General features: G+C 42.1%; 1 protein-coding gene across 2 annotated transcripts in view; it reads left to right on the top strand.

The window, feature by feature from the left end:
- The window catches only part of LOC110016276 (limbic system-associated membrane protein), an 828,641-nt gene that overhangs the window by 565,759 nt on the left and 238,610 nt on the right, over positions 1-24,272 (top strand). The window lies entirely within an intron of this gene.

Below are 24,272 nucleotides of genomic sequence, written 5' to 3'. Positions count from 1 at the left end.
TAGGAATTGCCCTCAATCCTTCATTCACAGTTTCCAGAAGACTTTCAGGCGGTACATCACTTAACCGTTGTAGCTGGTGTCGGGGTTGTCTAGTGGTCATTCATGGGTGATGCTTGCCACTGTTATGGTAATTGCCCCATTTCCATTAATTTAATATATATATATATATATATATATATATATATATATATATATATATATATATATATATATATATATATATATATATATAAAAATACTATTAGTACATGTTTGTTAGTTATGTTTATTAGTTACATGTTTATTTAAACATTGCGATAGCAGGAGGAGACACGCGGGGCAGCCCGGGCTTCACTAAACACTCTGGTTGCCGTGGTGGTCTTCTGCCGGGGAATGACTTGCCGCGGGGCGGAAAGAAACTTTCTGATGACAGACAGAATTTGTGCTCAGTGCATTTAAACACGCATGTGCAGTGACGTAGGTTTCAGAGGATGTTCAATTGGCCGTTCTGCATGTCAATCAAATCCTGTCCTTGCCGGTGAGGATTTTGATTGGCTGGTGGATTTTTAAGAAGTACATTCTCCCCAACCCCAAGATATTATGGCGGGGGGGGGGGGGGGGGGTTGTAGTGCGTAGGGTTTTTAGGGTTATGGGGGGTGGCTGTGGGTGCGTGGTGATCCCTGGGTTGCTAAGGTCGCGTGCCTGGGCTGGCTTGCGGAGACGGGGCGCCGGTCGGGTGGTGGGCGGCTCATGGGTTCCGGGGGCCCTGGCCTGGGGCCGGACACTGGGTTCGCTTGTGCCTCTGGGCATTGGGGGGGCCCCTGTAGGGGGGCCCTCTCTGTGCCTGGCTGGTGGGGTGGGCGGTCCCCTCCTCCTCCCCTCCCGGGCTGCCTGGGTCCGGATGCTGGGGGGGTTTCTGGCCTGGGGGGGCTCTCCTCCCCTCTCCTGGTCTGCCTGGTCTGGCTGGGTAGGATCTGGCTCCCCTTATGAACACACGGTTCACGTCGGCAGCATGCATGTATCTCCACCCCCACGTGCACGTGCACACTGCTCCCCGTCTGCTTCATCCCTCCTCCTTACCTACAGTGTATTGATGGACAGATTTTTTTCGCTCATCTTAGTGTCAGATTTTCACCTTTGATGTAACATTCGTCTTTCCAGCAGATCTGGTATAATTGTTACAGCTTAAAATAATAACTTATTCAAATCAATGCTTGTATCCTCACCTTTTCACCTTTCTTCCTTTTACTCTCTTCCACCCCCCCCCCTCACATTCTTCCCCTCTCCCTCCCCACACACACTAAATGTAACAAATAAATAAAAAATAAAACGACAAAAAGGGGTTTACACAAATCTACACTCTGGCTTCTAAAGTTTTATAACCTCTTTTTGTGATAGTAAAACCTGTCCAACACAAAAAGCCTTCAGCTCTAATCTGTTTGCTCAGCTGTTGGACAGAACAAGCTAAAAAAAAAAAAAAAAAAAAAAAAAAAAAAAGAAGTACATTCTTTTGTTTTTGTTATTTATCTTTGCTGACCGCGATCAACATAATAAGCACCCCTGCTCTTGGCTGTAGCCTTTATACCACCTTTTCTAACTCAATCAGAGACACAAATGAAGAAAATTTAACATTAACTACTGGTGTTGGAGGAGTTGGTTGAGAATAAGTGGAACATTGTGTAAGAAAAGACCTAATACCAGTAACCTTGTCCCTAAAAAACACATACAACTTTTCACAAATTTTCACAGAGCCTTCCATAGAGGTTCCACTCTCATCAGAGTCCAATAAAGAACCCAAAGTATAAAAACTGCTGTGATGACTGTTGGCATCACTCACTTTATTTTTCTCTCATTACAGTCATCACTTTATTTTTTATTATTTATCATCACCTTATTTGTTTGTCTTATTCTATTTTATCCTGTAATTTGGAGTTTGATTCCCCCCGTTTAGAAACGGATCCGTTCTGAAATGGATTTAGGTTATCAAATCTGTTTCATATGAAAGTGTAGGATAGATATTCTCCCTACAAAATGACCATGAATCAATTATTTTACAAATTCTATGCTACATTCATTGAAATATTTAGAATCCCCTTACCCCTGGATGTATTTTTGAAATCCATCCATAATCTTGTGCACGCCTAGGCTTTGCAGGCGATGGCAGTATTCTCAGTAGAGATGCCCAAACATTCTCCTCTTGACCGCCTTGTTCAGCTCTGCCGGAGATCATTGGAGCTTTATCAACCCATGAGGAAAAAAGATCAAATACCGTATTTTCCGGACTATAAGTCGCACCCGAGTATAAGTCGCACCAGCCCAAAAATGCATTATAAAGTAGAAAAAAACACAGATAAGTCGCACTGGACTACAAGTCGCATTTTAACTTTCACAACCTTATATGACACAATCATAGCAGACTGTTTATCTAATAATTTCACAGTAATTTTTTCTCAAACTTATTTATTTATTCTTTTCATGAAGCATCATTGGCCAACTAATACTCTGTTTTCATCCTGTATTTGTAGAAACAGTTGTCATTTTTATTGCATTTCTGAATCTATGAAATCATTGGAAAATAGAATATTATGTTTTTAGCCTTCAAGATCTTACTGTAAAAAAAAGTTTGTTGATTCTCTGAGTCACTTAACATCCTCTAAACACTTAACAGACCTCATACATCAAATTGACCCAGGAACATCATCTCTGTTCCTCACAAATGAACATAACAGGAGGGTTAACAATGTATTTATTTCAATTTATTTCTAATATAAGTCGCTGCGGAGTATAAGTCGCACCCCTTGCCAAACTATGAAAAAAAGGGCGACTTATAGTCCAGAAAATACGGTATGTATGATGTCCTGGATCTCCTGAAGGCTCTCGTAACAAACAAGCCATTGATGTTCTTCATGTTTTTCCTCACTAAAATGTGAAATGAGTGCTCTAGGTGAAAGTTCAGGTCTGTTTGAGCCTCTTATAACTGCTCTGTTGGCACCACTCTTATTCACACCTTTTGGCAAAATAAATATATCAAAACAGGGGGAGAAGTGAAGTGACTGAAACCAAAAAGATGGAGGGAAACAATGGCCTCCTTTTTTCTAAATCTTTAAGCCAGCCGTTCAAATCGATTGTTCCACTTTAGTGTTTCCCTAAAGAGCCCTTTAAAGAGTTTTTGTTGTGGGCTACACGATGAGCTTTCCGTTTCTGTGCCTCGTTCTGTGATGTCTCTCACAGTCATGCACCCTCTCACTTACTAGTGGCCAAAGGTGTTCCTAATGGAGCAGAGTTTGATCCACTGTCAACCAGCCAGAGACATCAGTTTCTGCTGGCTAGAGAAGCTGCCCGAGGGGTGTCTTTAGTAGCTCCAGGAAAATAAATGTACCCTTCAGTTTGAGTGGGTGTATGTGTGTACTGACTTGAACACCCCGTCATTCTGGTTTGACCCATACAGGAAAGTTCTTGAACTCGTCTGATACACGTTTTCTGCTTAAGACTTTCTGCTCAGTTTAGCTGATTCAGCATTCTGTTTCCCGCATACTTAATCATACCATGGTTAGCATACTGGCCACTTCCTTGTAGTTTAAATTGATTGAGCTGTCAGCTTGCAGTTTCTCTGCCCTTAAAGGGTTTTACAGTAAATTAGAGAAATATGCTTTGTGAACGTGGTGGTCCAGACACTCTGGGATCAATTAATAGCTGTCATACATTTATCAGTATATTATGAAGATTACAGAACAGTCGGGGTGCTGATCAAGCAGACTATATTCATGGATGGAAACTGTGAAACTCACAATGTAAGACAACAAAAAACTATAGAGAGAAAATAAAAATAACAGCAGCAGACGGATGATTCTTGAATCAGATACGATGGTTACGCCACGCCGGCATGGCTGGACAAGGCTGTGCGTATGTGTGTCTGTAAAACCGCTGGTCTGTGTCTTTAGTTTGATCTGCATGCATTCTGAATCTTGGTTTTGTTTGCTTGACGTGCTCCTGCAGGACCCCCCGGGAGTCGGCATGCTTCTGGGTGGAGGCTTTGCCTCAGTGAGAGCTGTTGCATAGGAATAACTTGTTTAGAGCCCCAGAGGGCTGGTGATCAATCACTGTCTTTGATAAAGACATGTCCGTTTTTCAGAACACACCAATCCTTGAGGAGGTTCATACTTAGAGAGGGTGCTTCATCACTGCCCCTTTCTCAAAAAATACTTCAGCTTTTATTTCTTATAGTTAAGCCTTTACCTATTATAAATGTGAGAAGGATTGGACCAGGGCCCTGCAGCCTTTAAAAGAGCCATGGGGTCCAGTTTCTGACAACAAGACCCAGCAAGAGCCGCAACGTCACTGTTAAGAAAAATAAACTTATTGTTTTTGTGGCCATTGAGCCATTAATGTAAAAAATGTTGCTTTTAAATGTTTACAATAACTGACTTGTATAAGTGTTGTAATTTTAGGGACAATGTTCCCTTCAACATAAATAGTGTCAAACAAGCTTCTCCTGCTGCAGCAGATTTACTTTAAATAAAAATGCAAGAAAGTCAACAATAATAAGAATAATAATCCATTTTATTTAAAGCGCCTTTCACGAAACTCAAGGACACTGTACAGACAAAGGTTAAAAATAGTAGCACCGTGGTTTAATGCTGAAACTCGTTCTCTTAAACAAGAAACCCGTAAGTTGGAAAGGGAATGGCGCCGCTCCGGTTCAGAGCAGTCTCTGGATATCTGGAAACATAGCCTATTAAATTATAAAAAAGCCCTGCGTAGAGCTAGAAGCCAGTACTATTCAACCTTAATATCAGAGAATGGAAATAATCCAAGATTTCTTTTTAGCACTATTGCTAAATTAACTCGCAGTCAGAGCTCAGTAGAACCACATGTTCCTGTTTCTCTCAGCTCTGATGATTTTCTTACATTTTTCGATAGTAAAATCTCAAATATTAGACATAAGTTAAATCAAGTTATTCCTACTATCAGCCCAGAACAGGCTGAAGCGGTAGAAATGGAGGCATCCATAGAAACCTCTGTAACATTAGACTGCTTCACTATTGTGGATCAAGCGCAAATAACATCAATTATTACGTCCTCCAAATCCTCAACATGTCTGTTAGACCCAATTCCCACTAGACTTTTTAAAGAAACTTTTCCCCTAATTAATGATCCCATATTAACAATGTTAAATACCTCTCTGGAAACGGGTTACGTGCCACAGTCTTTTAAATATGCAGTTGTTAAACCTCTTCTGAAAAAGCCCAGTTTGGATCCTAGCATATTGGCCAACTATAGACCGATATCAAACCTGCCCTTTATTTCTAAAATCCTAGAAAAAGTTGTAGTTAAGCAGCTTTACTGCCACCTACAGGACAACAGCCACTTTGAAGACTTTCAGTCAGGGTTAAGACCCCACCACAGTACGGAAACTGCACTAGTTAGAGTCTCTAATGACTTGTTATTGGCCTCAGAAAAGGGACTACTTTCTATTCTGGTCCTGTTGGACCTCAGTGCAGCCTTTGACACTATCGACCACAGTATTTTACTCCATAGATTAGAGCAGGACATAGGGATCAGAGGATCTGCTCTCTAGTGGTTTAAATACTATTTATCCGATAGGTATCAGTTCGTTAATGTAAATGGCCATTCCTCTCAGTGCACTCGAGTCAACTATGGAGTCCCACAGGGCTCAGTCTTGGGACTGATCCTGTTTACGCTTTATATGCTACCCCTAGGAAACATACCGTATTTTCACGACCATAGGGCGCACCGGATGTTAGGGCGCGGTCTCAGTCACGGGGGATTTTTCCGTCTTTGACACACACAAAAGGCGCACCGGGTGTTAAGGCGCGGGCATGTTAACGCCCTGTTCAGACCCTCAGCGCTTCTACAGTGGGTTAATAAAACATCCAGTCTCTGATTTTTTATAGAGGAAACATTTTTATCTTGTTACTGTTCTCCCTAACTGATCACAAACTGAATGGTCGCGCACTTGCAGCGCTCTTTTCTCCCTTCCTCCGTACAAGCGCTAAACACACAGCGCACACACACAGACGCTGCGTGTGCCGTCTCCTTTCTTCCTTTCTATGCGCTAGAAAACGGGCGCTGCTTTCAGCACACACACAGAGACACACACACAGACTTGCGGGTCTCCTTTTCTTCATGTGCGAAAACCTGCTCCTTTCAGCACACGCACACACAGAACTGCGCCAATCTGTCTCTGCATTTCTCCTTTGCGCTAGCGAAAGCAGCAGTTTAAAGCAGTGGGCCAGCTGCTTCTCTGCTCACTCCTCCTGTACTGAAATGTTTGAGGGTTATGAGGTAGAAGGAGCATAGAAGGCTTTAAAATGTAGATAGTTGCACTGCAGTTAGGTTCCACTTGGCCTTCACGTCTCTCTCCCTCCCTCACTCCATCTTCTTCTACGACCCACAACTACACAATAGGCGCACCGGCTCATAGGGCGCCCCCTGCTGGCGGAAGAAAATTTATGACTTTTAAGTGCGCCTTATAGTCGTAAAAATACGGTAATCAGGAAACACAGCATTAATTTACATTGTTATGCCGACGATACACAGTTGTATTTATCCATGAAACCTAAACAGAATGACCAGATAGAGAAACTGAACATCAGGACCTGCATGACAATTAATTACCTCCTCTTGAACCCAGAAAAAACTGAGGTCATTATACTTGGTCCTAAAAACCTCAGAGATGCTCTGTCTGCTCAGATAGTCTCCCTGGATGGCATAAGTATAGCCCCCAATTCCACAGTTAGAAACCTTGGGGTTTTACTTGACCAGGATTTATCATTTAAGGCTCACATATCTCAGGCGTGTAGAACTGCTTTTTTTCACCTGCGGAATATTGCTAAGATCAGAAATATATTTTTTAAGAGTGATGCTGAAAAACTCATCCATGCATTTGTTACGTCGAGGCTGGATTACTGTAACTCCTTGTTAGCAGCGTGTCCTAAGAATTCCTTAAGAAGTCTCCAGCTTGTTCAGAACGCAGCAGCTAGATTGTTAGCTGGAACTAGCAGAAGAGATCACATCACTCCTGTGTTAGTTTCGCTCCATTGGCTCCCAGTTGATTCTAGAATCAAGTTCAAGATCCTCCTGTTAACCTATAAGGCCTTACATGGAATGGCCCCGTCCTATATTAAGGACCTCATAGTCCCTTACTATCCAATGACAACACTTCGCTCGCAAAATGCAGGACTGCTTGTGGTTCCTAGAATTAGTAAAAGTAGAGTTGGAGGTAGAGCGTTTAGCCACCAAGCCCCTGTCTTATGGAATAAACTCCCAGCTCATGTAAGAGAGGCCGACTCAGTTTCTACATTCAAAGTTAGACTGAAAACATTCCTCTTTGGACAGGCTTATTGTCAGACTAGTTAGCATTCAGAGATTATTTAACTTAATGTTAATTTGTTTAAATTAAACTTAATAGTAACTATTTGTTTTAAAAGGCTGCTAGAAGTTGAAGCTGGGGTAACTATGGTGCACTGGGGTTCTGTCCTCTTTTCTCATCTACTTCTACCCTTCCTCTCTTCTCCATTCTTGATCATTATTCATCATTTAGTTCTCCATGCCTCTGTTTGGTGCAGTGTGATTCATGTATTGTCCCTCTTTTCCTCTCCCCTCCTGGGGAGTGGGAGTGCTTCCAGACTCCAGTTGGCTCATCCGTGCTCCAGTTCCTGACCGTGTACCTCGCCTTTGCTCCTGCTCCTACACCTGACTGTGGTTCCTGTCTCCGGCTCGACTCGCGCCTTTGACTGTCCCCACAACCACGGCTGGATGAAGCTCGTCTGCTGGACTTTTATATATGTAGTTGTAGATTTAAATAAGTTAATTCTTCTCTAAGAGTTCTGGTAAATCGCCTGTCCGTCCTGGGGGAGGATCCCTCCTTCATGTGGGCACCCCTGAGGTTTCTTCGTTTTTTCCGGAATCCGGTTTTTTTGGGAGTTTTTCCTTACCGCGAAGGGGGGTCTAAGGGCAGGGATGCCAGTATAGCATAGTCAGTTTGTTAGTTCATTTTAGTATTTTCCTATTGAACTCTTTGTATTCGTGATCCTTTTGATTTCATCTTTTACTTCGAAGCCCATCGAGACAACTGTTGTTGTGATTTTGGGCTATACAAATAAAATTGAATTGAATTGAATTGAATTGAACTTTGAATCCCAACTTTGTCCAACTCCGGTGTAAGTTACAGTGACCTAAAATGTCACGTAATCCTAACTCTGAATTTTAATCTTTCCCAACTCATGCAGACAATGCAAAGACTTATTTTTTTTAGTTGTAACAACTGTTAATTCCAATTTTTGGTAACTTAACTATAGGTTGCAATAACTTAAAATTTAACATTATTTGATCTTTTAATTTTAACTTTAAATTCAGTTGTAAAATCACCCATACATTAAATATTACATCACTACAATTTTGAAATACAACTTTAGGTAAAAACTGTTAGTTACTGTCATCTTTTAACAAATCCCTAACAAATTTTACAATGTATTATGATTTAATCTAAATTGTTTGGTTGCAAGTAATGTATACATAGTTATTGTTTACATTTTACACATTAACTAAAAAAATACAAAACCTACCTACTAATAGAAAACTCTAGCTTATCCATGACCAACAAATTCCAAACAAAATTAAATTGCAGCTTCAGACATTTAAGAAACTTTATTCTTTTTATAAACATCTGCGGCCTTTCTTCATACAAAGAAAATGCTGCATCTTGAACAACAATTACAACTTGTTGTAACTTGAAATAACCAAAACATATTAGAGTGTATAAAAGTTAGTATATAAAGTAAGTGTATGAAAAGAAAATTTGGTATACAATTGGCGATCAAACTAAACAAAATACTGTATGGCAGTGAAAATGCTCAAAGCGTGGTACTACTTAAACAGCTATAAAACATGCCATCATCACCTGATACATAAGTAAAAGAAGTGAAAATTTTGAAACTTAAAATTACTGTAATAAGAATAAAACTTTTTTTGAAGGTTTACAGTTACATATTTTGACTAACATTTTTTCTGTTCTTTAGATTGTAACAAAAATTGAAAACTGGTCTTAAACTCAGAGACATTCTCAGACTTCACTAGAAAACTAGAAAAACCTGCACTGTGTGTATGAACAACGCAACAGCTTCGTGTTGTTGGGGTTCACTCCAAAAGTCTGTTTTTGAGAGATCTTACCCTTGCAGAGAGATCTGTTCCAAGTCCCATAAAAATCTTCTGAACTGTTTCGAAAGTATACCTCAGCTCTTTTGGGTACTGAAGGTTTAAGGCATAGATCAGGCAAAAGCAAAAGCTGTTGGCAGGTCAGGGAGGTCCTGAAGGACAATGGTTTCTTCCACATTAACAGAATGAATGACGATATTTGCAGCTGTTGAAGTACCATCGTCTTCCAACACAGTGAGGATACCCATGGCGAGACCTTTTGTCTGCTCCTGCTCGCGGTCAGTGTCCTTGCACACAGAAAAAAACATATATAAATATATATTTTTATAGACGGCTTTGACAACAAACACTTCCACTTTAAATCCTGAAATCAAAAAGCTATTTATAAAATATGTGGCATAAATATAATCATTACAACCTTTAAGGATCTTGGCATCCGTATTACACCAAATACACTTATCAGTCAACTAAAAAACACTATACATTTGACAAAAAAAGAGGGAATGTAGAGTAAATACAGAACATTCACATTTCTTTTTTTTGTTTTTTTCAAATAACTTACAAGGCAGTTCCTGAAGAGCTTCTCATGACTGTCACGGAGATAGATGGGAAGACCCTTCAGAGCAGCAGTTTGTCTATGTATTGCGATGTCGTTTATCTGCAAGAGGTGCAGGAAACATTAGGAGACAGACATGTCAAACACAATGCTAACAAAAAAAACATGAAACTATATTCTGAAAATGTCACGGTAACTAGAACAGGCAGACGGCTGGATCCAAATGCAGCAGGTTTATTAGCACAACTAAAAGTCCACAAAACTAAATCAGGTTCAGGCAGGCAGGAGTCAATAACAGGCATTTGATCATCAAAAGAGAAACAGGGTTGTCAAATATCCAGGAGAGAGTCGGGGCAGGCAGCAAACAGTCAGGGTCAGAAGACAGACGATCATATCCAGATATAACACTCGGCAGAGTGGCACAAACGATACTTCATACTGAGCTCAGCTCAGTACAGTGCTTAGGTATGCTGTGGTTGATGAATGAATGAGTCAGGTGTACAGCATCCAGGAAGTGTGTGCTGGGGATGCTGGGAGTTGTAGTGTGGGTAAGACTCAGGATATGGTTCCCACTGGTGACCAGAGGGGGAGACAGAGTTCTGACTTCTGACAGTCACCGTGTCAACTTCAACCCAAAAATTGTGACAAAGTGACTAATCATAACTGCATAGCACTGCATTCAGAAAGCAAGGTAACAATGTATATCTTAAGCAGAGTTGCTATATATACACACACTATATCAACTTTAATGCTTTTCATGAAAAGAAAAAAGTGTTCATCTAGTCCATAATGGAATCAAATAATGAGATGACAAAATCTAAATGTCACCTGTTCATCCAGTCCATTAAGTAGTTGTTTCATCGCAGCTGGAAAAGCTGTCCTCCTTGCCCGATAGAGTCTAAGGAGCCTGGATGTGTGCTGAGTAAGACCTCCTTTGAAGCCCTCCATCAGGTATTTGTTGGTTATTCGATGGAACTCATCCCTGATCTGTTTAAAAATACAACCAGCATTTTTTTTAAATATTACAAGAAATACAACTTGAAATTTTTCAACAACTTATTATTCATTTTTTATAATATAAATTAAATGAATAGTTTGACTCCTCATCTCTGCTTCACTAAACAAAGTCGGCCAGCGTTCCATAACCTCTATCACCATAGGCTCCATCTCTACGATCTCCATTCGCCTTAGGGAGAAAGTCAGCTCCATCTTTTGTCTAATGAGCACAGAGTTCTTACTTCTTTTTTGTGACTCCTCGATTAGAGCCAATCTTTCATCTTCCAAAGAGATATTGCTATGGTTATCTGGATGGTCAGGGACATGGTTAACTTCCCCTCGCTTTGCTCTCTTCAGAGAATGGCCTTCAGTGTCATTTTCACAGCCTTTTCTCTTCCGGTTAATGCTGACTTCATGACAGCCTGCTTGACGCAATTTGGACCTATAATTACCAAGTTTGTACTTAATGCTCATTCTCCATCCATCATACCCTGTTCCACCTGGTTCTAGAAGACAGGGGTGCTTCCTGACAAGAGAAGAGGCTACTGACTCAATCTGATCTGGGTCTGGATAAGCTGGCCACTCAGACAACTTCGCAAAGAGTTCCTGATAAAAGCTGATGGGCTTTGTGGTGAGTTTCTAGTGGAGACACTGGCTGTGTCAAGGGAAGACCCTGAATCAATTGAGTCTAACTCTTTCTGAGAACACTCACATGACTCTTCCCAAAGAATTTGTAGGACAAGCCCGTTCACGTGGCAGCTCTTGGATGTCCATTAAGTTACAGAGTGCATTATTAAATTCTGGGTCTTGTAATGTAAAGCTCCCTTGAAGTTGCAGATTTTCACGAAGACTGTTTTGTAACTGCTCAACAGATTCAGGTACTTCATGAAGAATAACTTGCGAGTCATTCTTGGGGAGATTTTCACCAACAGCAACAATCCAGCCTGCATAAAAACCCCACACACACAAACATGCATAATGGGGTTTAATGACAAACATAAAAATATGTAACCTCAAATTAACAAGTGATATTTATTACTGTACTAATGAAAAATACATCAAGGAGTTAAAGTGTAGAAAAAGAGAACGAGAGATAATTGTGTTCTATCACTTTCAAATCGATTTCTGTACATAGCTGTGCCATAAGGAGCCATTTTAAGCAAAGCTGTTACATTTAAACTAGTAAATGCAAAAGCTTACAGTGAGAGAAGACAACATTCATTTTTTTCCCCATTCATTTTCTATTCCGTTTTGTCCCTTTAACTGGGCTGCTTGAGCATATCCCAGCCACTTGTGGGTGAAGGACGGGGATGCCTTAGAATGTCCACAATCACACACCAATGCACTCTCACACTCACACCTATGGACAATTTAGAGTTGCCAATTAACCTATGAAGCATGTTTTTGGACAATGGGAGGAAGCTGGAGATCCCGGCGAAAACCCACACATGCCACGACTTGAACCGGGGCCTTCTTGCTGTGAGGCAAGAGCGCTAATCACTGCGCCACCGTGCAGCCGAAAGAAGACAACAAACCTCACATATCAGTGAATTATCTGAACATCTTGTTAGAATAGAATAAACTGAACTTGAAAATTGAGTTTCTACACGAAGTGTTGCCAGTTTACTCACCATTTTGTGTGGCATCAATGGAGCAGGCACACTTTTGGTGTGACTAGATTCTTTCCACCCACTGTGTATGAAACCAGCGGAAGATGATGGTTGAGAACCTCCAGATCCAAAGTCTGTGTTTCCTCGTAGATGTCCTCCACAAGCTCAAAAGACCTAAAATGTTCCAGGTACCAAGATGTGAGATTTTTGCAAACAAAGAACACCTCTTCAGTGTCAATTAACATGCCCACAATTTTATAGAATTCTGGCAGTCCACTGCAGTGTCCAGCTGACAGAATCATGCCCTCTGCATATCGGGTCCCATGCACATAAATGTCTTTAGAAAGTGATACGGTCTTAAGATGTGGATATCTTCTTTCAACCACTGTGCGCAAAGCAGAATCCAAAGCAGCTGTTCTGATCTTAGTAAGTTTCTCCACATGCAACTTTGGCTTGAACAGACTTTGGCCATCAAACTGGCATGCCATCATCTCCTGGTATTTTGAGGACAGTGTGAGTAAAACATTTTTAAAGTTCTGAATATCATGCATTGTCTTCTTGAAAAAACTGTGCTTTGACTCGAACCTCATTGTCCATAATTCCACCAAGGGGCCAAAGCAACGTATGAGTTGAGGATAATGTTCAGCAAAATGGTGCTTAGGGTGCAGATGAAAACCATGAAAAGTGTCTGTGAGCAACTTCCTATGGTCAAACAACTTGATCTTCAAGTAGTGCAATTTTTCATCTGTAAAAACATGTGACATAACAATCTCAACGATTTCTTTGAGGTCCATTAATATCTCCCATGAAGGTTCATGTTCTGGTATGCTATTTCCAATGGAAAGTGGGAGAAATCGTAACAGGGTCCAGTTTTCGTCTCCATTGCCACCTATACTGCTCTTTCCCAAACTTGCCTTAGAAATAGCCTTGGGTTTATTAGCCCTGTCTGTGTACTTATAAGGAAATGTAGTTATCTGTCTATTCAAACTGTCCAAAGTGATATACTTTTTTGAAATCAAACTACTCAGACACAAAGATAACTCTACCGGTATCACACCTTCAAAAAAGTCATGCAATATGTCTGGAGGAAAACCAGTGACAGGGTGAAAATATGAAAGATGCTTACTTAATATACATTCACTTTTGACACCATTTACATGTGAAACATCACCGTTTTTAAGCTGCACCAAACATGTATCGTGCTGCTCTGTAGTCCGCAGTTGGAAATCTGAAATTGCAACAGATGCTATTTCATTACGATTTGTCAGACAAAACCTACAGAAATTGTTTACTCCAAAACTCTCCTGGAAGCCTGCAAGACCATGAGTTCCTAAATTGTCAGCACAAACACAATATACTGCAGCTTTTACATACTTATCGAGAACTTGAACAAAAACCCCTGTTTGTTCAAGGGCTTTTAAGTCTTTGACTAGTGTATTGAAAAACTTTTCAAAGCCAAAATGTTTAACATCGCATGTCTTTCCAAGTAGGGCTAAGTGAATAGAATGTAATGTGGAACGAAACTTTTAAGGTAAATTGAGGATCACCCAATAAACTGCAGTAACCTTATGGATCTTCTTTGATGTACCTAATGGGTTACAGAGTTCAAAATCATCTATATACAGCCCTAGTGCAACATTCTGCTCTTATTCTCCAAAAAATGCATTTATTTTAAAATAATGACCATCTTTAAAAGACTTGTAATATCCTGGTAAGGACTCATCACTGAAAACAATATTTTGTAGAAACTCAGGTCTATTCAAAAGAAGATTAATAACATGACTTACAGAAACATAAACAAATGTTTTTCTTGAACTCATATCATATAACAACTGAGTTGGTTCAATTATGGACAAGTGTTCTCTAAAGTATTTCTTTCGCCTATAATGAGTTGATAATGTACCTTTTTCTGATGTTGCAACAATTATTGGATTAGTTTTAATCACAATATCACTTAACTCTTGAACAACATCTTCCTCAACTTCAATGTTATGCTTTAAAAAGACTTTTTTAAGGACTGCAGATATGTTAGTCTTGGAAAATGACAAAATATCATTGAATTCTTCTATGACTGTCTGTATTGCATGTTGAGACACATGTAACAGACATTGCATACCAAGAAAAAGAGATGCTAAACGATGTTCTACAATTTCAGATTCTGTTTCCTTTGTACAATTAGTTTCATCTGACTCTGTGTAAGTAAATGTTGAGCAACTGGTCAGTGCAACTGGTCCAGGTTCACTTGTATTTTCACGCTGATCTGTGTTATCAGACAAATGATCAATTACCCTCAGAGATCTCCGAAAATCTCTTAATTTATCATTTTTATGCTTATTTGATGTATGCCCTGTGAAACTGTTAAGACAATTTGTTTCAAAGCTGCAGCCTAAGAAGGGGCAATGCACAACCTCTTTGTTTTTAAGGTGTTGATGCAAATGAATTAATATTTTCTTTTTACAAATAAAGTCACTGAAATCGCACAGCCAGCAATTAAATGTCAAGTTCTCTTGTCTTTGGTTGGTCCTGTGTAATCTTGAAAGGTGAGATTTCAAAGCACCAGTTGTCTTAAAAGTGCACAAGCATTCTTCATAGATGCATGGCCAGGTGGTACCTCTGTGGTGTAGACGGTAGTGCAGGAGAAATGTTTCATTGGCATGGGTGAATTTACAGTAGTAAACAGTGGAAATTAGGAAATTGGAGGATACAAATTTCAAACATGTTCATTAAAACAGAGGTGTCAAACTCATTTTGGTTCCAAGGTTTTTCGGATTTAACAACTTAAAACAAAAGTCTGATCTTAAGTGGGCCAGAACAGTAACATAAAAGCAAAATAACCTATGGTCATCTTGTTATCTGTAGCTTTATTGTTGTTTTCTTATTGCAACGTAAAAGCGATGAGGCTCACGGGGAACCGAACTGCATCTTACGAAGAGCTGTTAGGTTTCACTTTTGGCACGCGCACAGATATGCTACTTCACCCATTTTGACTTTCCTTGGGTCCCCCTAGTGGCAGAATTGCGCATTTAGGTTATTTAAAAAAAAATCATAACTTGCAACAGAAATGGACTAGATATGTGTTTTTTTTTTTTTTTTAAATAAAACATCCTGTTCATGAGTGGGCCGGATTAAGCTATCTAGTCGGCCGGATATACAGCAATATGTTTGACACCTGATATTTTTTTAAAAATATTTTCATTTAGATCATTTTTAACTGAATGTAGCATACTATGGTTAGCCAAATTTGATCAAATGTACAATAATGCCTCGGTGATATCTTCACTTTAACAACAACAACAACTTCAAAAAATATATTAACCACGATTTTAAGCACGCTAACCACAGCATGCTACCGACTGGAGCATTCTGTGGTTAGCTACATTTGGTAGCATGCCGTGGTTAGCTTTGATTTTATCTATTATTATACTGCCTCTGTGATATCTTCACTTTAACAACAACAACTTTAAAATAAAATGAAAAAAACACTAACCGCGGTTTTAGGTACGCTAACAACAGCATGCTACCGAATGTAGTAGCATGCTGTTGTTAGCTACATTCGGTAGCATTCTATGGTTAGCCATGATTTTATCAAATTTCAATGTTCTGCTTCGGTTATATCTTCAGTTTAATAACAACAACAAAAGGAAAATAACGTTTAAGTTGAACCTGAGACCTTACCGCTGCTGAAGACTCAGAATCTGCCGCTGCCTTGCCCAACTCTTGGAATCTGCCGTGCCCAACGCGATGTCGCGTCCTCTGCTGGCGGTGTATGACCTGGAACGTGTCGGTGTCCAGGCCTACTTGCTGCTCGTGGCAAACCTTCTGTCGACGATTAGCTTTAAAACTATTATTCAGTCCTAAGGGGGAAAGTGAGATGACACAAGGTTGAAGTCTCCCTACAAACTGTATATAGTACATTTATTTATTATCTGTAACTAACTAGCTCTTGTCGCCAGCAAATTAGCCAGCATTAGCACTGTTAGTTATCATTTTATTTTCTAACATTTTGTGCAAGATCATGGAAACAAAATTATTATTGTGGGTAGTAATATTTATGATTTAAACTTACGAACGTAGTAAGCAGTCGGGGGAAATTTTCATTATGTAGAAAACAGAGAACATGCAAACATGCTAGCTTTACTTAAATGTTCATAAATATTAATCATAAAGTTAACATTTGTATGTGTCACTCTGGTTCGTGTCTGTAAACTAACAAACACACACACACATATATATATATATATATATATATATATATATATATATTAATGATTCTAATACATATGTCATTAAATAAGAGTTAAAACTTACCTGCAGACGCTTTTTGATAAAGCGCTCACTCGGTCGACAATCATGCCAACTCCAAAAGTTGGCATTCCCGCGTTTCACAATTAAAAAAGAAGAGTTCACAGAGCTTTCTCACACTGTACTGAACTGCAACTTAGATATACAAGTGCAGACAACTCAATAAATAACGTTGAAGTGTACAACTACCTTAACTTGCTGAACTGACTTAAATAGTTGCATTTGATTAGTAGAACTTAGATTATAAAGTTATGACAACTTGAGAGATTTTGTTAGGTCATAAAATTTAAGTTGGTTTTATTACAGTGTGGGTGTCATCCGCAAAACAGTGAAAATTAACATTAAATTTACGGAAAATATTGCCAAGGGGTAGAAGATAAGTAATAAAAAGAAGAGGACCAAGGACAGAACCTTGGGGGACACCAGAAGAGACAAAGGAAGGCTGAGATTTAAATGATTTAAGCTGAATGAATTGGGTTCGGTCAGAGAGGTAGGATTGAAACCAACGGAGGGGGGTGGAGGTGATGCCGAGGGAGGAGAGCCTTTGGAGGAGGATGGAGTGAGAGATTGTATCGAAGGCTGCACTCAGGTTAAGGAGGATGAGGATGGTGAGGAGGCCAGAATCAGCTGCAATGAGAAGATCATTAGTGATCTTCAGGAGAGCAGTCTCAGTGCTGTGTAAGGGGCAGAAACCGGACTGAAAAGGTTCAAGAAGATTATTGTGTTTCAAATGATCATAGAGTTGGGAGGCGACTATTTTCTCAAGTATTTTGGAAATTAAGGGAAGGTTAGAAATTGGACGGAGATTATTGAATAAGTTGGGATCTGAACCGGGTTTTTTCAGGATGGGTTTAAAAAGTGATGGGACAGTACCAGATGAGAGTGAGGAATGAATAATGGCAGCAATGAGCGGAAGGAGAGAGGGGAAGCAGGCTATAACTAAGGATGTTGGGAGGGGATCAAGATAACAGGTGGTGGGTTTGGATTTTAGGATGAAGGAGGAAATTTCCTCATGGTCAGGCAGTTGAAAGGAGGAAAACATATGATTGAGGGGAAAAGAGTCAGGGATGGGAGGGAGGAGAGAAGAGCTAAGCTGTTGATGGATGACTTGAATTTTCTGATTAAAGAACGACATGAGGGAGTTACAGGTTTCAGTGGAAAAGAAATGGGGAGGGAGAGAGTCAGGGGGGTTGAAAATAGTGTTCATCAGAGAGAAGAGAGTTTTGGAGTTGCCTTTGTTTGTGGAGATGAGTTCGGAAAAATAGTTTGTTTTAGTGGTAGAAACCAGGTCTTTATACTGAGTGAGATGGGAAGTATAGATTTCTTTGTGAATGGTTAAGCCAGTTCTTTTATAGAGTCGCTCTAGCTGGCGACCTTTGGCTTTAATGTGACGGAGCTCAGGGTTGAACCAGGGGGCAGATTTGGAGAAGGAGACAGGGCGAGTTTTGACAGGGGCGAGATGGTTGAGATACGGTGGCCCAGAAGGGTCACAACACAACACATTAACTTTACCCACAACACATTAACTTTACCCACAACACATTAACTTTACACACAACACATTAACTTTACACACAACACATTAACTTTACACACAACACATTAACTCACAACACAACACATTAACTCACAACGCAACACATTAACTCACAACACAACACAATAACTCACAACACAACACATTAACTCACAACACAACACAATAACTCACAACACAACACAATAACTCACAACACATTAACTCACAACAAAACACATTAACTCACAACGGAAGTAAAGCTGCAATGGAAGTGCTTTTATTCTGAAATTAACGTCACAGTGAGCTGTGGAGGGAGCATGTTTCTTCTACAAGAGAAGCTACACAATGTTAACGCACACTCCTCCGTGCTGCACTCACACCCCTCTCTGTCGCTGCACGTGCTCCGCTCCTCTCCGTTCTTCAGCCCCCTCCTCTCACACTCACTTGGTCCCCAACACCCCCCACCCACCCACACACCCTCCCAGTCCCTGCACCCGCTCCTCTCCTTTCTTAGGCTCCCCCTCCCTCTTCCTCTCACACACGCACGCGGTCCCCAACACTTGACACGACAAATGTGGAGAGATCGCACTGTCAGGCTTTAATGAACACAATTTCTAAGAGGCGGGGCGTTGCACTCCCCCAACAACAGGTTAGATGACAGAGCCCGGTCCATTAAGCTCTGCCGTTCACGGAGCTTGAGTAGAATTCCAAAAGCCATACGGCCTAACGTAGGCCGCTATTATATATTCATGAGTGGGAAAAAACCCGCTGAACCGACCCTAAAACCGCACAAATTATGCATTTTTGACTGCAAATTTACACCCAAAACCACCCAATCTGGCAACGCTGCTGCTAGCTTCTCTTGTAGAAAATCATGCTCCCTCCACAGCTCACTGTGACGTTACTTTCTGTTAAGCAGTTAGCCACTCAGCCCAGTGGAAATTTCAGAATAAAAGCACTTCCATTGCAGCTTTACTTCCGTTGTGAGTTAATGTGTTTTGTTGTGAGTTAATGTGTTGTGAGTTATTGTGTTGTGAGTTATTGTGTTGTGTTGTGAGTTAATGTGTTGTGTTGTGAGTTAATGTGTTGTGTTGTGAGTTATTGTGTTGTGTTGTGTGTTAATGTGTTGTGTTGTGTGTAAAGTTAATGTGTTGTGTGTAAAGTTAATGTGTTGTGTTGTGACCCTTCTGGGCCACCGTATTGAGAGAATCAGAAAAACCATGACATTTTCTATCATATTTGGTCGTCATCCTTTTTCTCCTTTTACTAGCGAATAGAAGCATGACAACATTGGTAGAGTCCAAATTTTCTTACCATAATTTTTCTGTTTTCAGACATGTAAAAAATCTTAATATATATGACAAAACTAAAAACTTTACTAAAAGAAATTAACAAAAACTACAAACAAACAACAACTTTTTACTTAATAGACAAAGAGTGGATGAAGGAGACGCATGTGGCTCCAGAGCCTCAGGGTGCAGACTCATGGGTCTAACCTACTGAACGGGAACGGGCCAATTAAACAAATGTGTGCGGTCATTGTAGCCAAAATAAAGTACTTTTCCAAATAGTTTACACTTGGAGAACCCATGTGGAGATGCATATGTACTCATATTAGTTTAAAGGTTAAAAGAATTGCTGGCCAGGTAAGCACAGAGTAATAGCACTATTAAAAGCTCAATTATTATTCAGAATATGCTTAAAAATATATGCTGGAATATTCCTGTTGCTGCAACACATGTAAACACCATTCTGAATATTAGCATATCTGGCACATGCTTTATTTAGAACATGAAGTGAATTTAAAAGGATTTTGTGTTGCCATCACTGTTTTTCTCTGTCTCTACACAAAAAGTTGTGTTTTGGATATTGTCAAGCACAAAGTGTGGCAGACTCAAAAACAGAAAACTAGCAGGAAACATTTCATTCATTGAAGGTCAACAAAAATACTTCAGAAACTGCTTATAAGGGGAAAATACTAAAGCACTGAGACAAAATTCATTGACAAGGCAAAAAAGGCTGATATGTAAATGAGCTGTCGATGAAAAACTAAAACCCCCACAAGGTTACTTAGTTAAAACAGGAACATTTTAGGGGATTTCAAGCTAAAAACAGGTGAGGTAGACCCTTATGGAACAGAAACAGTCTAAAAATAATATTGAGGGGATTACTCAAAGTCCCACTCTGATCATGATTTGACATATTGCAGAAGCATTCCCAGTTAAAATATGATGATGCCCTTTTTAGCCAAAATAAGTATAAATATAAATATCTTTTCTAGGACATGATTTCTGCAGAGCGGCAGGAGTTCATCAGAAATTCTCTTCTGAGTTGTGGGCAGGACTGTTGGCAGTCAAAGTGGACTGTCTCTACTTCCAATTATCCAATTATTTACACTTTGTCCTGCCAGCTACAAGATCTTAAGAAATGCAATTTTAAGCTTAATTTTTTTATACATGTCCATCATCAGAAAAATGCCACAAGCAGATTTTAAAAACACCCAAAACACATTTTTTCATCTGAGTGGGTTTTTAAAAGTTATAACTACTCATAAATAAAATCATCTGAGAAAATTAGGAAAACTAAACAAAATGATTTCTATAGCTTTAAGAAATGTACAGTAATAATACATAGAGCACCTTTTTGATATAAATAGAGCGATTCTTGTTAGTACCGAGTGTGTAAAAACTATAAAAATGTTTTATAGACAGAAAATCCAGAGGGGGAAAGCAGACCTCCAGATGTAAGTACATTTTTTAGATTAAAATATGATTATTTGGGCTTTTCTTTTATGATGATGGGTAAATAAATTATTACAGGTTTATTGAAGAGATTTTAGGGTTTCTTACGTATTTCAGAAACTCCCAAAAAACTAGGGGTGGCTGGCTGGTTTCTGGAGTTGTGACAGACACTAATGGGGCATCTGGGTCATTGTTTTCTAGGTTTTTTTTTTTTTGCTTTTCCTTATCTTCCCCTTTTTTTTTGTTTGGAAAGCATTTCTTTTTACCAAGAAACAGAAAAGAAGGAAGATAGAGTTTATCCGCTTTCAAATGTAATGGAGCAGTACACACCGTATGCATGACCAGTCTGAACGCCCATAGCAATGTCACACAGATTATAACGCACTCCAGGGAAAAGTAACCTCTTTGTCAAGAAAGGACAGCATTATACCGTCTCTTGAAATTGCAGAAGGCAGTTTTCTACCTTGTTAATATTAAAAAGAAAAATGTTCATTTGACATCAGATGTTGCAATTTGTTTTCTGGATTTGTATAAAACATAATGATCTAGACTAAAGCACATGTTAGGGTAAGTAAAACCTGGACATCGTCTCAAATTTTAACAAATGTAGTTTGTGTCACATACTCGCCTGTTTGCCAAAAGGTTAACCCTTGTGCTATCTTATTTTTTTTTTTTTTTTTTTTTTTTTTTTTAACTTGTCCTGTCCAACAGCTGGGCAGACAGATGAGAGCTGAGGGCCTCTTGGGTTGGACATATTTTACTTTAACAAGAGGGGTTATTAATCTTCAGACAAACCAAAGGTATGTCTGAATAAACCCCTTTTGTAATTGAGGCCAAACTTTATTAATTTCAAACATGTCTGAAAATCTTTGGTGTTGGACCGGACGGAAAAGGAAAGAGGGGAAGAAGAGAGAGGGACGTTAGAGAGAGGGGGGGTAGGGGGTGATAATAGGAGGGGAAGGGGGATAAGACCATGAAGCAGCATAAAGCAGCAAGTTTACTGGTTGTTAATCATTATGGTAAGGTTCAAATGAAAAAAAAAACAAAAAAAAAAAAAAAAGGGCGGAGCCTGTCCACACACACACTCAAATGTTATAAACACACCTGTTAGTTGCAAAAATGTCCACCTGTCGACATGTACACAAAACAGATAGTGTTCACACGCATACTTATGCCTTAAAACCAACTAGTGTGAAATATTTCAGTCATTCAGTCTGTTGAGCTAACACCTGTGCTCAGGTGAGTGTTTATGTTCTTCTAAAATGGATGGTGGAACGTGAAAAGAAGGAGGGAGAGTGCCCAGCCATCCCCACCCCAAGACCCCCACCGCACCAGCAGCGGCAGCCGGAATCCCCCCAACGCCACACGGGAACCGGCAGGGAACAACCGCCGCCCGGGCGACCAAGCCCGCCACCCAGGCCAGGGCCAGCAGGGCCGCCGCAAGGCCCCCAGAGCCAGAGAGCAGGGAGGCACGGAGGGAAAGAGGGCGCCGCCCCAGCCCAACCAGGAGAGCAGCCCCCCCGCCGCGCCGGGAGAACCCAACGCAGGGCCCCACCGGAGAAGGACGCCCACAGCCCCAGATGAGCACCCCACCACCACCCAGGAGTTCCGGGCATCCCCCCGCCCCAACCCCAGGTACGAGCCAGGACCCCCCAAGGGAGACCCACTCCGCACTCCAGGCAGCCACCCGCCCGGCCCACGGTTGGTCCAGGGAGGAGCGAGGCAGGGGCCCGCCGCCCCCGCCCAGAAGGGGGGAACCCCGGGGAAAAAAGGGTGGCCCACAAGGGGTGTTATAAATATGGCCCGACCAGGCTCGGCCACAGTTGGAAATTTGGCGGGGCCCAGCACTCAGGAGCAAGGACCAGAACCCACCCCCCAGGGACACGAACACCCCCGGCTCAGATGTAATGTGAACCCCCCCACCGCGCGGAGAGAGCACCGCCGGGCCCAGGAGGCCAGCACCCCGGGGACACAGCCGCCGTTGCAAAGGGGCCCGTACCCCCCACCAGGGAAGAGGCAGGGGACAGATGGTCCTAGGTCCCACCTTCCTTGCAAAATGTGTGTGCGTGTATGTGTGTTTGAGAGAGTGTGTGTGTGCATGTGTGTGTGTTTATGTTGGGATGTATATATTGAGGGGGGAGGGGTGTGTGTACTAAGGGGGGTGCGGTTAAAATTGGCGGGTAGGGCACTAAGGGGACGTCTCCTGATTACTCACAGTGACGTCCCCTCACCCTCCCCACCAAGGGGCCCTAAATGTCTAAGGTGCGGTTAAAATTGGCGGGTAGGGTGCTAGGAGGACATCCGCTGCTTGCTGGCAGTGATGTCCAAGCACCCCCCCTACCAAGGGCCCTACATGTCTAAGGTGCAAATAAAACCGAAAGAGGGGGGGCCCACTCCATACGGCGACCACAGGAGGGGGGTCACTGCCTAGTAAACCCCCCCCCCAAGGCTCATCGCAGGCTAAGCCCCCCACCCCCTCACCCTATTATGAGGTTATATGAGGAAGGGGGTAAGTTGGGGACAGATGATAGACTGTCCCCCGGTGGTCAAACAGCTGTCCCCCGCCCCCCCCCCCAGCAAGGGGGCCAGGCCCACCCAGCCCCGGGGCCCCACCCCCGGAGGCGCAGACACCCCAGGCCCAGCACCACCACCCCCACACAGAGAGAGGGGAGCCAGAAAGCGCCGGCCCCCCCCGGAGCAAGCCCAGGCCCCCACCCCCAAACGCCGGCCCTAGAAGAGCTCTGGTCAGGCCTCGACGGGACCGAGGCAGCCAACCGGCCGGGGAAACCGCCGATGGCCTCAGCGGAGACCCCGACCCGTCAACCCCCCCTGCCCCGTACCAATAGTGGCCCCCCCCCCTCCCCCAGAATGCCCCCCCACAGGACAGGGCCGACAAGACCCCCACCCCACCCCACCCCCAGACCCCGCAGCCGAAGCGGATGACACCCAGAGCGACCGGGGGCCCCAAGAGGGTTGTCCCGTCCCGCCCCAGAGCCAGGGAAGGGCCGATCCCAGCCCCAGGTGTAGACGGGAAGCCCATCCAGCGCCGCCGGGCCCCCCCCCCGAGCAGCGCCCCCCGCCAACCCCCCCCAGCACAGCAAAGGGACCACCCCCCCAAGCCAAGCCAGACCACCACCCCACCCCCCACCACGCACCCCCACACCCAAGCCCAGAGGACCACGCAGCGCCCCAGGCCGCCCCACCCAGGCGCCGGACCTGACCCCCCGACCAACGGAGCCCCCACCACCCCCGGCCAGGCACCGGAGGCCCCGACCCCCACCCCGGCCCACGGCAGAAGGGCAAGGAGCAGCGACGACCATGCCCCCCCCACCCCCTAAGTCACGGAGTTAGCTATGGGAGACCAGAGAGACCGAATTCTTTCAAAGTTACTT

This window comes from Oryzias latipes, chromosome 13 (genome assembly GCF_002234675.1).
Source record: "Oryzias latipes chromosome 13, ASM223467v1".
In the NCBI taxonomy this organism is placed as follows: domain Eukaryota; kingdom Metazoa; phylum Chordata; class Actinopteri; order Beloniformes; family Adrianichthyidae; genus Oryzias; species Oryzias latipes.
Note: the sequence above shows the minus strand (reverse complement) of the source record. Positions and strands in the feature narration are given on the sequence as shown.